The sequence below is a fragment of the Equus asinus genome, chromosome 10 (assembly GCF_041296235.1).
Source record: "Equus asinus isolate D_3611 breed Donkey chromosome 10, EquAss-T2T_v2, whole genome shotgun sequence".
NCBI lineage: Eukaryota > Metazoa > Chordata > Mammalia > Perissodactyla > Equidae > Equus > Equus asinus.
In genome coordinates this window covers 33318437-33333575 of record NC_091799.1, presented here as the reverse complement: position 1 = coordinate 33333575, position 15139 = coordinate 33318437, and the positions used below count along the sequence as shown (strand labels likewise).

The 15139-nt window shown below is 44.3% G+C and overlaps 1 protein-coding gene across 15 annotated transcripts in view; it reads right to left on the bottom strand.

The window, feature by feature from the left end:
* The window catches only part of LPAR1 (lysophosphatidic acid receptor 1), a 218424-nt gene that overhangs the window by 125465 nt on the left and 77820 nt on the right, over window positions 1-15139 (bottom strand). For 3 of the 15 annotated variants that reach the window (XM_070519011.1, XM_070519013.1, XM_070519012.1), the window contains one exon: window positions 4011-4095. The exons of 3 other annotated variants lie outside the window; for them this stretch is intronic. The gene's annotated coding sequence lies outside the window, so the exon portion shown is untranslated. Of the gene's footprint in view, window positions 1-4010; window positions 4096-5731; window positions 6768-6822; window positions 7569-15139 lie in introns of those variants that run through there. 9 more of the 15 variants (XM_014834477.3, XM_014834476.3, XM_014834474.3 and 6 more) reach the window with 9 other exon arrangements.

Sequence of the window (15139 nt, the reverse complement as noted above, 5' to 3'; positions counted from 1 at the left end):
ACTGAAAACACAGAGACTAGTTTGAACAAAATATTCCTAAATTTGAAGAATAACTCATCAGATCATCCTCCGTATTTGAAGGCATTTCAAAAGAGCTTCCATTATTAACACAGTGTGATAGAATGAAAGGTCCCTGAGAGAAGGGACCTGACATCTCATTTTCTACTGTCCCCCGTACATGATAGGTGTGCAACAAGTATCTATTGAATATGGAATGAATTTATGAACAAATAGAAGATTAAGTTAAGGAACAAGTAAATGAAAACTAGAATTAGTAACCAGATGATATCAGTTCTTATTCCTACTTTACAGATGTAAAAAGAGAGGAACTTTGACTTACCCAGAAATTGCAAAACTGGAAAGAGAAAGCCTCTTGAGTCCCTCTATCTTGATCCCTTTCTTCTCTTCTAGGTTTCTTGGTTTACCTCCTAGGGGCCTTCCAGATCCTAATCTTCCGGAAGCCTTCCCTGACCCTCAGAGGCTCCCGCTTAGTGCTCCCCATAGTGCCACGTGCTTATCTCACTCATCACACTTGCGACACCGAATTACAATCAGCTGTTAATATGCCTGTATGCTCCTCCTGGAAGGTAAGAATCCTGCCTTCTTCTCTGCCCCTCCCTGTGCCCAGTGCCTAGCACAATGCTTGGTATACTGCAGGCGGTCAATTAAGTGCTGCTACAGTGGAATGGAACTTGTTTCCTCTGCCCCTGAATCATCTCTCTTCCAAAGAGCCAGGAATATCCTTCTGCTAGGGGAAAACTTCAGACTGAAGGCAGCTTAGGGGTTGGTCAAGGGGAACTACTTAAACAGAGAAAAAAAATTGAGTATAGCAAATTCACAGGAAATCAAATCAAGCCCATTGTTCTGAAAGTTAAGAAAATAGATAAAGGGAAACTTGCTAAAAAGGAACGGCTCGCAGTAGCACTCTCTTTATAATGAATCCTAAACCCTAAGAAGCATAGGCACACGTGATGGCCATAAGGAACAAAATTTCCTTTAACAGTTTCAACTTTGGAAATCCCTTCCAGAAGAGATCCATGACCAGGTTTTTTGGGGATTTTTTTCCTTAAAGTACCCTTTTCTTTCTTTCTTTTTTTTTTTTTTTTTTTGGTGATGAAGATTGGCCTTGAGCTAACATCTGTTACCAATCTTTTTTTCTCCCCAAAGCCCCAATACATACTTGTATATCCTACTTGTAAGTCCTCCTAGTTTATCTATGTGGAACGCTGCCACAGCATGGCTTGATGAGCAGTGTGTAGGTCCATGCCCAGGATCCAAATAGGTGAAACCCAGGCCACCAAAGTGGAGCACATGAACTTAACCACTATGCCACCAGGCTGGCCCCCCATGACCAGGTATTATTAGTGAAACTTTCTTTTTCTCTTTTAGAGAAAGAGGCTGGTTTTGAGATCATTTTCCCTTATCTCCATATGAAATACCACAAACACAGGCTGATCTACCTCCTTCGGGCTTATCCATGTTTGTTTTAGCACTGGACTAAAGTTAAGAGTCTGCCCTGTCATTGTATCACCTTTTTAAAACAGCAACACAAAAATAAATTATAACCTAAATCCATGCATGCAGTAAAACAGTCCTCTTGCCTTCCTGAAAGAAATTTTAATTTTACATGAACTTCAAGTTTAAAGTTTCTATAACACTGATCAGATGTATTAAGACAATTTTCTTTGCCCCCTCCCCATAAGTCAATAACAACAACAACACTGCTTTGAAATCATATTAACTTGCTGGGGGGGAAATGCCAGTGAATTTAAATAAAATCACCACCATCACCACTCCTCCCTTCCCTCCAAAAAAACATGTATCCTTGTAAGAAATAAAGGATACTAACCTCGGACTCCTTAACTTAACAAACCTAATTAACTGATTAAACATGCCAAACCCAAGTTCCCTTGCAGAAGATAAAACCCACTGCTGGAAGGATCATTCATTCCGATTGTATTCAGAAGACAGTTAAAAGCAGCTGACCTAATCTCCTTTCATTATCCACCTCCTTGGTAGCCCAGCACCTCCAGATTCAAGGGCAATTAGAAGATTTACCCAATCAGCTCCACCTTTGACATGCAGCTGACAAGCCATCACTCCCACCTGTGACCCCTGTGCGAGATTGGGGCGTGAGAGGAAACCTGCATCGCTGCTGAATGTCTCTCCCAAATGGATCCCACAGAGATTCTTTCCATCTGAGAGATAATGCGCTAGACCCCTTAGCTCTAGAGATTCAGGGGGGGAAAGCAGATGACCAGAAAGAAGGTTCTTAACAAAGTCTCAGTCTCCAGCATTGAGCAAGCCACTTCTATCAGAGGTCCAACTTAACAAAGGATGTTCAGGGTTGTGTCAGCCCTCACTGCAGTACCCAGGGGCTAGTCTCTCCCCACCTCCTCTCTCTCATCCCCCTTTCCCTTTACAAGGGCGTGAGCCCCATTTCTAAGCTAATAATAATTCTCTCTTCTGCGCTACAAATAGTCAACCACTGTGGTTAAATACTATGTATAACATAAACAGGGTCAAGAATGCCAGTTGCCATTGGAGTCATGTTTAAATTAGCATTAACTAGCAGGCCCTTCCCAAAACAAAACAGAATGCTTTCTTGGTCAGCTCTGTGCCTGGAGAGTGATTTTAACCCACATGCTCAAAAGGCCTCACAAGGTCCAGATGTAAGACAGTAGCATTACTAATTGTTACTAAATTAGATTTCTCAAAAGACCACTATCAATTTGAGAGGAATATGGGGGAAGAAACTGTGTACTCATTTATTCTAGAACCTTTATCTAATCTGGATAAGCTGGCAGCAGTGCTCTAAAACTCACTAGCCCTGAGTTACAATGGAATGGAATGGAATAAAAGCCCAGTCATCTCTCAGTCATCGCACCCCTCACTATGCCCCAATGTGTTACTCAACGTCTGCCTGCATCTTAGGATTAAATAATATTTAATATTTCCCTTCCCATCCCCATGTAGCACAACTCCTTAAAGTAACATCCAAGGTCCCCCATAATTTACCTCTTTGTATCTTTCCAGCCTTCATTCCCCCCCAACTCAGACTGTATCTTCACTCCCCACCATTCATCTTTTAAGAGACACATCATTTTCATCCTTCAATCCTTTTTGTGAAGTCTTCCCCAGAGTCAGAATTTAATTTCCCATCCTCTGGCATGCCAAGGTTCTTAGATTCTACAGCTGCCACCTAGTTATGCAACCCAGCTGCTATATATTGAAGTTAGCTGCACCTTTTCTCTCTGCGCTGCAGCCCTTTCTAGAGCCTCCTTTTTATCATCCTTGGATCTCCCACTACAGAAGGAATTCAGTAATTGCTTATCCAATTAAAATTTCCTCCTTTTCTCCCAACTTTCTAAGACATCCATAATAGTTCTCCAAGAGACAGTTAAATAATAACACGACAGGGATTTTGGGGGGTAACACGATATGTAAAAATAAGAAACCAGATAGTATGATGCTGAGCTAATAAGGCCAGAACAAACTTTCAGGCTTTAAACCAAGAGCTTATGTTCCAAGTTTTATTACATCACACTTCACTTTTAAAATAAATCATGTTACTCAAGTGTGTGTGCATATGGGTACCAAAAAAATTAAAGAAAAGGAAGACAGGCCACACATCAAGCACAGACCTTAAAATCCTGACCTCAAACGAAATTTTAAATCTTGTTATTTGCTGAGCACTTGCAGCTACCCAGTGAAAATGACACAGTGTATTCTGCCCAGATGGCAACTTTCCTTACTAAGCATTTGAAATAAGATTCTTGGCCCTAAAACTCACCAACTTCAGGCTGAATGTCATTATGTATCAAAAAGACATTGCAAGTGAGAGTTTTACTTTCTCTGAATTTTCCAGTAGGTCTAACAGAATAGATTGATTAAAACCTTGAAAAGTCTATGGTATGATTTTTTTTTAAATCAAGTTACTTTGGGGAGAATATTAGTTTCAAATGAAAAATGGAAGTTTCAAAACGCAAGTCGTTGAAAGGGCAACTTACATTCCGGCCTCTGTTATCGTTTCCCATCATTCACAGGGACACTGAGATCCGCTGAGCGCCCACAGGACTGGGCAGCTGCTGAACCCTGAGAGACAACGATGCAACAGGAAGTTGGTCAGGTCAGACGACAGGGATCACCTGGACTCCACGACAATTTTAAGGCCAAGCAAGCTCACACACTTTAAATAATAAGGGTAATGGAAGACTGATCTGAGGGGGAACAAGTATTGTTGATGCCCCGGTGGAGCAGGAAAGAAAAAATAGAGGAAAATCAACTCCCAGTTCAAAGCTCTTCCCCTTTAAGGAACCTCCTACTGCTGGTTTTCTTCCACTTTCTTGGCCCTCCTACCCTTTCTTACCCCCTAGATGAACCGGTTCATACTTCCCTTTACTCCCTTCCTACTGTTCTAACGTGAGATAACCACCCACAAGTGTCCAGCTATTTGGGGAGTTGGGAGGAATAACAAAGATCATCAAACCCCTCCATTTTCCAGATGAGGACGCCAAGACAATGGATGAGCTGACCTGACTGGCTAAGGTCGCACCGCTAGGGGACGCGGCAGGCGAGCCGGCTCGGATTATGACAACCCAGTCCTCCTGCCTGGCCCCTCAGCCCGTGCCTTCCACACACTACTTCTTTCTCTTAATACTTAGCTTCTTTATCCTCAAATTAAACACTATCAAGAAAAATGCAGCCTTAACATACTTACAAGGCTGATCGTTATTTACAATTTTGCATTTGGGGCAAATATGCTCACTCCTACCCAAATCTGGAGAATCAAAGGCAGAAACAACTAGATGGCATTATATCTGTGTGTGTGTGTGTGTGTGTGTGTGTGTGTGTTAATGCAATTTAGTTTGGTCCAAACAGCCATAACTCCAGTATACACCCTTTTTCCTTGGGGCTTACTCTTGTATTTGACAAAGAAACAGCTTTGAACTTAGAAGAACTTAGCAGTTTGCAGGCTTTGAATCACAGACCTCTGGCTTCCCAGTTATGCTTACGCTGGGCAAACGACATCTTATGCAAATAGGTGAAAAACACGGACTGTTAGGGCCTGAAGGAATAGTGGATTTTGCTCTCATAACTGCAGTTACATGTTTTCCAAATTCATGTTTGCAAATATGTATCTATTCCAATGGGAAACAACGCATTCATAGTGAAACTTCAACAAGCGAGCGTTCACTGGAAACCCACATTTATGAACATCCACAGATTTCAACATAAAGGAAAAGAAAGAAAGAAGAGCAGAAGGAGCAGCAGAGATCCACAACCTCAGGCCCCAGACTGAAGGCAGCCACAAGTCCTGGATGCCGTCATTCTTACACATCAAAGGCCAAATGGCAGCAAAGAAAAACAAGAATAAATTTTCAATCCATTCACAACAAACTAGTCCTACAAAAACCAAATGAGGCCGTCGATTTCAAAACCACCGATTCAAAGCCAGGTCACTCCCTTGCCTTAGATTTCCCAGTTACTTGCTAAGCGTGTTTGTTAGGCGTCTGGACAGAAACTTTAAGTTTCAAGTCCTCAGCCAGGGAGAGACTGCTGAGTCGGTCGGTGAGAAGCAAGTGGCGCGGGAGCGCCGCGCTGCTGGGCGTGGGGACCCCCGGCGGTCTACGTCCACTTGGACGCGGCTTTGGGGCAATTTCTAGCGCCCCGCGCAAGCCTTCTCGTGCCCCCCCCCCACCCCAGATCCAGGTAACCGGAGGCCACCTACGTGTCACTTGGGCGGGTCCGGGCCGCAGACTGCGCAGAGCGCGGGCCCCGGGGACGCACTGACCTGGCCAGGGGACAGGCGGGCCGGCGGTCCCGGCGGCTGCGGCAACTTCTCTCCCGGGGTTCAGTGAACTGGTTGGTTAGGGAGGCCAGGAGCGCCTCGCCTCCTGCAGGCCGGCTCGCAAGCACGCACAGCCACCCACACCCGACACAAGCGAGCAGGCGCACACACACACACACTTACACACACACGCTCACTCACACACCCCCAGGCACGCACAGCCACAAAGCCCGTCCACCGCGGGACAGCGCGATCGGAGCGCGCCGTTTGGCGGCGGAGGCGACACGGCGGCCACCGGCTCCGCGCCCGGGGGGGCGCAGTCTCCCGCCCCGCGCCGCGCCTGCCGCTTTACCTGCGCCAGCCGCCGCTGCGCGTCCAGCTCCCTCCGCCCCCGGGCTGGCCCCGGGCTGCTCTGTCGATCCCCGCAGCCAGCCGAGCCCGGCCCTCCGCCCGCCCCTCGGCTGTCGCCCGGAGCAGGGCCGCCCCCTGCGCCCACCCCGCCGGGGTCCCGCGCACTGGCGGGGAGGGCTCCGCGGCGCCGGGGCCCAGACCGCCCAAGCTCCAGGCAGCGCTCCGCTGGGGGACAGGGGAGTCGCAACTCGGGGAGCGTCCGCCGCCGCTCTGCTCCAGCTGCTGGGGTTTGGCGCGCTGGCAGGGGCGGCGGGGGAGGGGGCGCCAGGGAGGGCCAAAGAAGCGGCGCGGACGCCAGCCTCCTTTTTCCTCCGCCTTTTTTCTTTTCTGCTTGCTCCACGTAGCACAAGTCAGCAACTCCCGCACCCCCAGACTCCCGCCCCCTAGCTCATTTCCTTACCTGGAGTGAAGCCCCCTGCTCCCCTACTCTCTGAGCTCCTCCTCCCCCATTCATTGGCCAAACTTCCTGCCCTGGCTGCAGGGCGGGGGAAGGGAGGGGGGGTAACCTAAACCTCCCATTCATTATCTTACCGACCCCACAACCCCATCAGACACACCCACGACTGGAGAGCCGCAGCCGCCCGCTCCGGATCCCCACGCCCAGCCCCTCCCGCCCTCACCTCTGCGCCCGACGGCTCGCGGGACCCGGGTGGGCTCCCGCAGAAGTTGCATTTTCATTTTGTCGCTCTTCTCTTCCCACTCGAAAAGCTCTAGAAAACATCGCGGGGCCTGCAAAACCCCTGAAGTATGGCCTCTCTCGTAGTTCAGTTTCTAAACTTTCCAGAAGGCACCAAGTTTCTCCCAGCGCAGCCTTTCAGTGGAGGCTGCAAAGAAAGAGTCGACTTTGCTGCCGGAAAGGTGTACACGTTTCTACTTGTGAGTTTTCGATTGACTGGGTCTGCAGACCAAAGCAGTGTGACAGTGTCCCCTACATCTCCACATCCATGATTATAAATTTCTCTTCCGCTTTCCCAGGGTAACTTCGCAAGTGCAAACTATCAATTTTAGGAGAGTAATTAAGGGCGGGGAATGCACACCTGGAGGTGTGGGCGGGAGCGGCGCGGGACTAAGGCCTGGGGATTGTTCTCCAGAAAGTGACAGCCACAGAGATTCGCCCTGGTCCTATAATACCCGGTCAATCAGGAGCTCTCCAGCCGGGCCACCCGCCGCCCACCTCCCACCCGTGGCTTCCCGGGATTTCCGGAGTGTTGGCAATTCTCTGGCTCTCGCGCCACTGCTGAAGCCGCCACACACCAAAAGTAGCTGCTTAGAAGTGAAAACTCAGTGAACTCGCGCCTGAAACGTCATTTAGGAGGCACGACAGCAGTAGGACAGGGGCCTCGGCTGGACTGATACCGCTACGTCTAAGAAACCCAGAACAGCGAGGGAGGGCTGCAGTGGTGGTGGTCATTCGGGAATCTTGGGCTTTGCAGAAAGGAGAGGTCACTGTAAACCGCAGTGGGCGGGGAGGGGAAGACTTCTTGCAAGGGATGGAAACTTTTCAACATCCAGTGAGGTATGCTTCAAGGGGAACATAACCATCTCCCTTTCGTCACTGCTTAGAACCTTGACTGTGGTCACCTTGTGGTTTCCACGGGATGCTCAAGGTTAAGCCCTGGCTGCTAGCCAATTACTATCTGAAGCTGTTTCCTTTTTAAAACAACCCATCAAATCCCCTTTTCTAAAAAATGACCTTTAAATGGCTCTGGCTTCTCTCCTTTCCTACCAATTTATGATTTGTTTTACAATAATCCATTTAAAATGTGAAAAAAAGTAGAAATTTTAATACATGCACAGTGCTATGTTCATGTGTTCGTGTAGATACTCTTATCTCACAATGAGAGGAGTTGAGGTTTTTTTTTTTTTTTTTTTTTCCTTTTTCTCCCCAAAGCCCCCCCCGGTACATAGTTGTGTATTCTTCGTTGTGGGTTCTTCTAGTTGTGGCATGTGGGACGCTGCCTCAGCGTGGTTTGATGAGCAGTGCCATGTCCGCGCCCAGGATTCGAACTAACGAAACACTGGGCCGCCTGCAGCGGAGCGCGCGAACTTAACCACTCGGCCACGGGGCCAGCCCCGAGAGGAGTTGATCTTAAACTCTAAGAAGTGTTATATTGGGATGAATAGGAAAACATCCACCATAAAATCTAAGTATAATAAAATGTATATATTGGTAAGAAAATAAGAATATATTGAAAGGTGCTTTTATTGTCAACCGTAGCCCTACCCAACTCAGGAAAATCACTTAACTAATTTCCCTGTCACACTCCTTTCATTTACTTTTAGATTTCTCAATACCAAAACTTCTATATCGAATGAAAAGAATATTTAAAATTGTTATTTAAAATAATTAAATTATTATATTACTAATATCAATAAATATTTTTAAATAATTATTTACTTAATTTAAAAATTAATTATTTTAATGTTTCGTCCTTCCTCATACATCAAAAATGCAAATGAGTTTCTTGTCTACCACTTAGCTTGAATATTTTTCAATATATTGATTTTCTCTCTTACCATCTTAAGAAATACGGCTGCTTCTGCTTTAACTATGCATTAAATGCTTAACTACTCTTTCGTGATTTCTAACATCAAGTGGGGAATTCTGTCCTCACAATACATGTGGGTTCAGAGTTCTAAGTTATTTGCCGGGAAACACTTGATTTCCTGTTTATTTGGTCTACTGTGGCCTAAAATGAAATGGAGAACAAAACACAAGGTCAGCCTGGACAGACCTGTCTTCGTGACAAGCGTGGACCTGTCTGAATGAGACTACTCTGCAGCCAGCTTTAGGTCAACAACTTTAAAGTCAAATGTAGGTTGTACACCCAGTGTACAAGGACAGAGAAAATGAAATCTGATACAGAATCCAGTTCAGCACAGAAATGAAACCATCAAAACTAGTGTGGTGTTCCAAGTCAGCCAGTTTTCTCATCTGTAAAACGGGATATTAATACCAGTACAGTCTACTGTATTGGGTTCCAAGTTGTCTTTATCAAAGTAAGACAATATATTTGAACAAGCTTCTTGAAACACTCGAGTGGATGAGGTTGTTTCCATGGAGATGAAGAAGGTTACCTTGATATGCTTTCTCTAATGTCTTTATCTGTCTGTGGCCCTCTGGCCATTCAGACTTATTCCCTTTCTTGGATTGTCACCCTAATGCTTTCTGGCCTAGGCCTTCTCTCTTAACCTCTGCCAAGCTTTGTTTCCCTAGATTTGTTTCTTCAAATGACTTCAGCAGAGCCAGACCCAAAGATAGCTGGTGCCGTCAAAGTGAGAACAAACATTTTCTGCCAAATGAAGAGAATTTTAATGAAGCGTATTTCAAGCAGAGTTTACATTAATATCTTAAAGGATACTGTAGACTTTTTGTCAGATTATTGATGTTATCAAGTGGTCTAAGGATTATAATTTGCAAAGCATTTAGGACCAAAAAATTGCTGTCACTGCTGTGGGCTCTACTGTTTATCCAGAAGGGTTTGCTGGTCATGCCAGTTCTCTCCTCCTTCCCACGTTCCCTTCCGTCTGGCAAAAAGCCTTTGAAATTTTCTACTACAGAATAATCAAAGCTATCAGCAAAAAGATCTGTTGGAAACTTTCCCCCCAGTCTATTAATGTAGACAGAGTCAAAGAATATATTTTGGTGAAACAGTGCCCTGAGCGAACTCAGCCTGCCTGGGAAGGTTTTTCAGGTCCCCCCGGCGTAGGTTTCTTCCTCCTTAAAATGGGGTATTTGTGCCTCTCTGGTGTTTTTCCCCTCGTTCTCCTTAGGAAACCTTTCTATTTTAAAAGGCCAGTGGCAGAGGTGGGTGAGGTGGCCCAATTTAGTAAAAAAATAAAATAAAAATAACACTCTTTAGGGTAAAAGTGGCACAAGAAAACTCCAGAAATGGGGAGAAGTTGGAATTGTGTGTACAGCAGCCCTGTATGAAGACTAGACTGCAATGAAATGAAAATCCTAAACACAGTGACCGCCTGCTCACCTTTTTCTTATCACATCTTTCTGTTACATGTGTAATTTTAGAGCTAAAAATAGACCTGGATACAAAGAAGCTCCGCCTCGGTGGCCCAGGGTTTGCTGGTTCAGATCCTGGCGCAGACGTACACACCACTCATCAAGCCATGCTGTGGCAGCATCCTACATGGAAGAACTAGAATGATCTACAACTAGGATATACAACTATGCAGTGGGGCTATGGGGAGAAAAAAAAAAGAGGAAGATTGGCAACAGATGTTAGCTCAGGGCCAATCTTCCTCACCAAAAAAATAAATAAATAAATAAATTTAAAAAAACCAAAAAGCTAGTTCTATAAAACAAAATTGGTAAATTTCTAGTAAGACTTGTAGTGGGGAAAAAAGAGAAAAGAAATAAGACTATGAATGAGATTATAATTATAGTTTCAGTAGAATTTTAAGACTAAGAGAATATTGTGACATTTAACAGCTTATATAAAATAGATTCTTTTTAGTAAATGTAAAGTACCAAAAATTATTGATTCGAGAAAATTAAAAACATGAGATAATTAGCACTCTCTCTATAGATATTAAATTAAAAAAATAACGTGGGATCTCTACCTCACACCGTAAACAAATATAAGTTCTTAATGATGTAAAGACCTAAATTTGCAAAATAAAACTTCTAAACTTTTAGAATATAGTCATCATTTCAGGGTAGAGAAGAATATCTTATACAAGTTACAAAAAGCACAAACCATAAAAGAGTCTGCTCCTTTCTTTCAAATAAAATATGGCTGGTTCTAATATGCTGGATTTGTGTGAATTCCAGTAGTTGATATGATGTCAGCCTCAAGTCCTGCAATGAGTATTCCAAGGAATATTAACAGTTTTGGGCCACCCTGGGCAAAAATGCGTCAGAGGGTTTTCCTAAGCCATGTATATTTTATGTTATCCTGTTGTTTTGACTTGATAGCTTATTATATCTTCTAGAGCAAGGTGGAATCAGCAGTACTAGTGGTCCCTTAACAGGAGGCTCTGGAACTTTTTTTGTGTGTGTGTGAGGAAGATTGGCCCTGAGCGAACATTTATGCCAGTCTTCCTCTATTTTGTATGTGGGATACTGCCACAGCATGGCTTGCTGAGCAGTGTGTAGGTCCATGCCCAGGATCCAGGCCTGTGAACCCGGGCCGTCGAAGCAGAGCACAAGAACTTAACCACTATGCCAGCGGGCCAGCCCCTGGAACATTTTTTAATGTAGACCCCTTTCAGAATCTAATCAAAGCTATGAAACTGCTCTACAGATAAATGTAGAGTATACCTATCATAGCAGAGGCCTCTAACAACAATATCCATTCTTGCCTTCTTGGGCACCCGCTAGGCTAGATTTCCCAGCCTCTCTTGCAAGTAGTTGAGGCCACATAACAGAGTTCTCTCCAGTAGAATGTACACATAAGTGATTTCTGCAGATTCTAGGACTCCCTAAAATCTTCTCACACGTGCTCCCTCATGCTTTTTGTCCGTTTGGGTTGACTGGGATGGTGATGCCCACACCAACCTTGGAACCCATGGCTTGAAGATGACAGGCAGCCCTAAGTCCTGATACTAAGTGGCCACGTGAAGGAGAGCCTCCCTACTGACATGAAGACCCTCTCTTGACTTTTATGTGAAAAGATATTCCTTGTTCTTTGAGCCACTAAATTTTGGGAATCTACTAGTTACTTTGGCTTAAAAAGAGAATGGATATGAATGGAAGACTAGTCAGCAATATCAAGAGCAAACTCCCGCCATACACAGCAATATGGGTGAATCTCAAAAACAGGTTAAACAGAAGAAGACAGACACAAAATAGTGCCTACTATATGACTGCATTCCTATGAAGTTCCAGACCAGGCAAAACTCATCTATGATGTTAGAAACAGAACGATGATTGCCTAGGGAGTAGGGATTGAAAAGACACAGAAGGGAACTTCCTGGGGTGAGGGAGATGTCGTATATCTTGCTTTGTGTAGTGGTAACGTGGGTGTATACAATTGTTCAAACCCACTGAACTGAACGCTTAAGATGGGTGCAATTTATTGTTTGTAAATAATAAATTTTTAATGCAGGTGAAATTATTTGGGTCTATCCATACAATGGTATTTCTAAAACAAACTATTATGAAAGAATGTTCAGCCATTATATTCTCTGGGGACTACCTTTGTGATTAAACACATATGAGCGCTACAACATCTAAGAGCAGAAAATGATTGTACTCCTGTGTAAAACCAAGAAACATGATAAACATATCTTATAAAAGTTAACTTTATAGTAAACAAGTCAATAGATATTCCTATGTATAAAGACTGTGATTTTCCATGGCTAGTATCCTAATTCTATACAACCATAAAATATATTTCTATAATCAATACTGTATAGTTTCTTCTGTCTTTAGTGGGATAGAATAGGTATATGACGGGACTGTAGTTTGAGATTTTTATTCCATGTTTTCTTCTCCCTGTGTTTCTACTTTCTTCTCTCTCATTGTTGAAGAGTCAGTCATATGCTCTGTGTTCATTGCTCAGGAAAGTATATGGCAAAACAGAAAACAGAAGAGCCAAAAATTTTTACAGAATGCCTAAGGTTTTAGAAGAAGGGGATTCACAGGCATAGAGTGGTATGTATAGACTCGAGGGAAAAACAATACTCTTCGAGTGGAAGAGCGACAGAGAGAGGTCTGTATCCTGAGATCAGAGGGCACCTCTGCCCTGCTTCCTGGCAATGCTGTGGGAAGAATGCAAAACCCTTGAGAAGGAAAGACTGCGAAATTTGTTTAGGTAGATGGCACCTAGAATAGCTCAGTAACAGATGCTCATGTCTCATGGGTAGCATGGCAGCAGTGGACTTAGACAAAGGAAGTCTTAGAGGCAACCTCTAAGGACCAATCCTAGATGGGCCCCTTGAACACACTGACATTATATAAAACTCTGGAATGGTGACTGACCTGGATAGGTGTGTGTAATTCTCTAAGAATGGAAGAAAACTCCAAAAGAACTGAGCTCATGTTTACCCACGAACCCTGAGGAATGGGAAATCCAGAGTAAGAATTTAATCTGAAATATAGAAAAATACTTCCTGAATATCTAAGTTTATTGACTGAGACTCATACCCACTGTATTAGTTTGCTAAAGCTGCCATAACAAAGTACTACAGTACTGAGTAGCCTAAACAACAGAATTTATCGTCCCACTGTTCTGAAGGCCAGAAGTCCAAGATCAAGATGTTGAAAGCGTTGTTTGTTCTGAGGTCTCTCTCCTAGGCTTGCAGATGGTGGTTTTCTCCACATGTCTTCACTTGGCCTCCCCTCAGCCTGCATGTGTCTGTGTCCTAATCTCCTCTTCTTATAAGGACACCAGCCCTATTGAACTAGGGCCCACCCATATGGCCTCATTTTTACCTTGATTACCTCTTTAAAGGCCATATCTCCAAATACAGTCACATTCTGAGGTACTGGGGGTTAGTATTTCAACATACGAATTTTAGGGAGACACAATTCAGTCCATAACATCCACTAAGCATGGAGTTCTTAGCCATGATTGTTAAGAACCCTTGGCCACCTTGTGTCTGCACCATGGAAAGATTACAAACCCTAGAATAAGAACCAATTTGATATAAGATACGGCCATGCAAACAAGAGGTGACCTCGCAGAAGTCACTGCTCATTTCAGAGCGCAGATGGAGTGTAAGGAGTTTGAAACAGTAACGGAAGACACTTGAAAACCCCTGGGAAGATGCACTATCATCAGAAGGAAGGAAGTGGTAGCAATTGAGCCTGGATAGAATTTGCTGATGAGATTAATTTATCTCCAATTTCCAAGAAGATATCATGAAAAGTGTCTGTGAAAAGTTATCTTTAAAACCCGTTTCTGGGACTTTAAGTTTCTGAAAGCTTAACAACAATAACAATAAGTGGACTTCTTGCCAGGGAGAGATCTGCACTGGCCTGTAGAAATTTAGACTTAGAGAGCATGGATCTGACCCGTTAGGGATAGGTTTTGGCAAGTGTATGTTACATTGTGTCATAATCTATTCCAAGATGAACTTGAAAGAACATGATCCTCCCTTTTCCGTAATCCTTCCAACTAGTAAAGGAGAGGGAAGAGGTAGAATTCCCATTCATCTCCACAAACAGGAATGCTGAGCCAGCCTTTGTCACCTGCACGATGGATACATGAATAAAGTGGCCACCGTGGCAGAGAGGGAGACTATGCATAGGCCCAACAGTGCAGACTCCCACTTACCAAAGCTGATTCCTCTAATGCTGCTTCTGAATGTCCAAACTGCCAGCAATAGGGACCAGTTCAAAGCCCCAAGCATAGACATAAGCATGGACCAACTCTGAGCCCCTAGTATGGACTGTTTCTTGAGGAGACCAACTGGTAACTTGGTGGCAAGTTGACTATGTTGGGCCTCTTCCATTCTAGAAGGGTTTTTGGTTCATTTCCACAGGAATAAACACCTATTCTGGATATGGCATTGCCTGTCCTGCCCTCAGGACCTCAACCAGCATCGCAATCCAGGACCTTTGGAATGCCTGATCCGCAGGCATGGAATCCCACACAACATTCAACCAAGGCTTTTAGTTTACAGTAAAGAGAGTTCAAGAATGAATCATATGGTCTTATCACATACTGCTCTATCCAGAAGCTTCCTGCAGAGGGATAGAATGTCCTGCTGAAGACAAAGCTGAAGCACCAACTTGGAGATAGTACCCTACCATGATGGGGAACCATCTTTCAGGATTCAGTATATGCATTAGATCAGAGACCTTTATGTGGTGCCTTGTTGCCAATAGGAAAAATACATGAGTCCATGAAGTTAGAGGGTGGGAACATCACTCTCAATGACCTACTGTGTGACTTTGTGCTTCTCTCCACACAACTCTGGGATCTGCAAGGTAGACATTCTGCACTCTTACCAGAATCAAAAGTCTTACAGCAA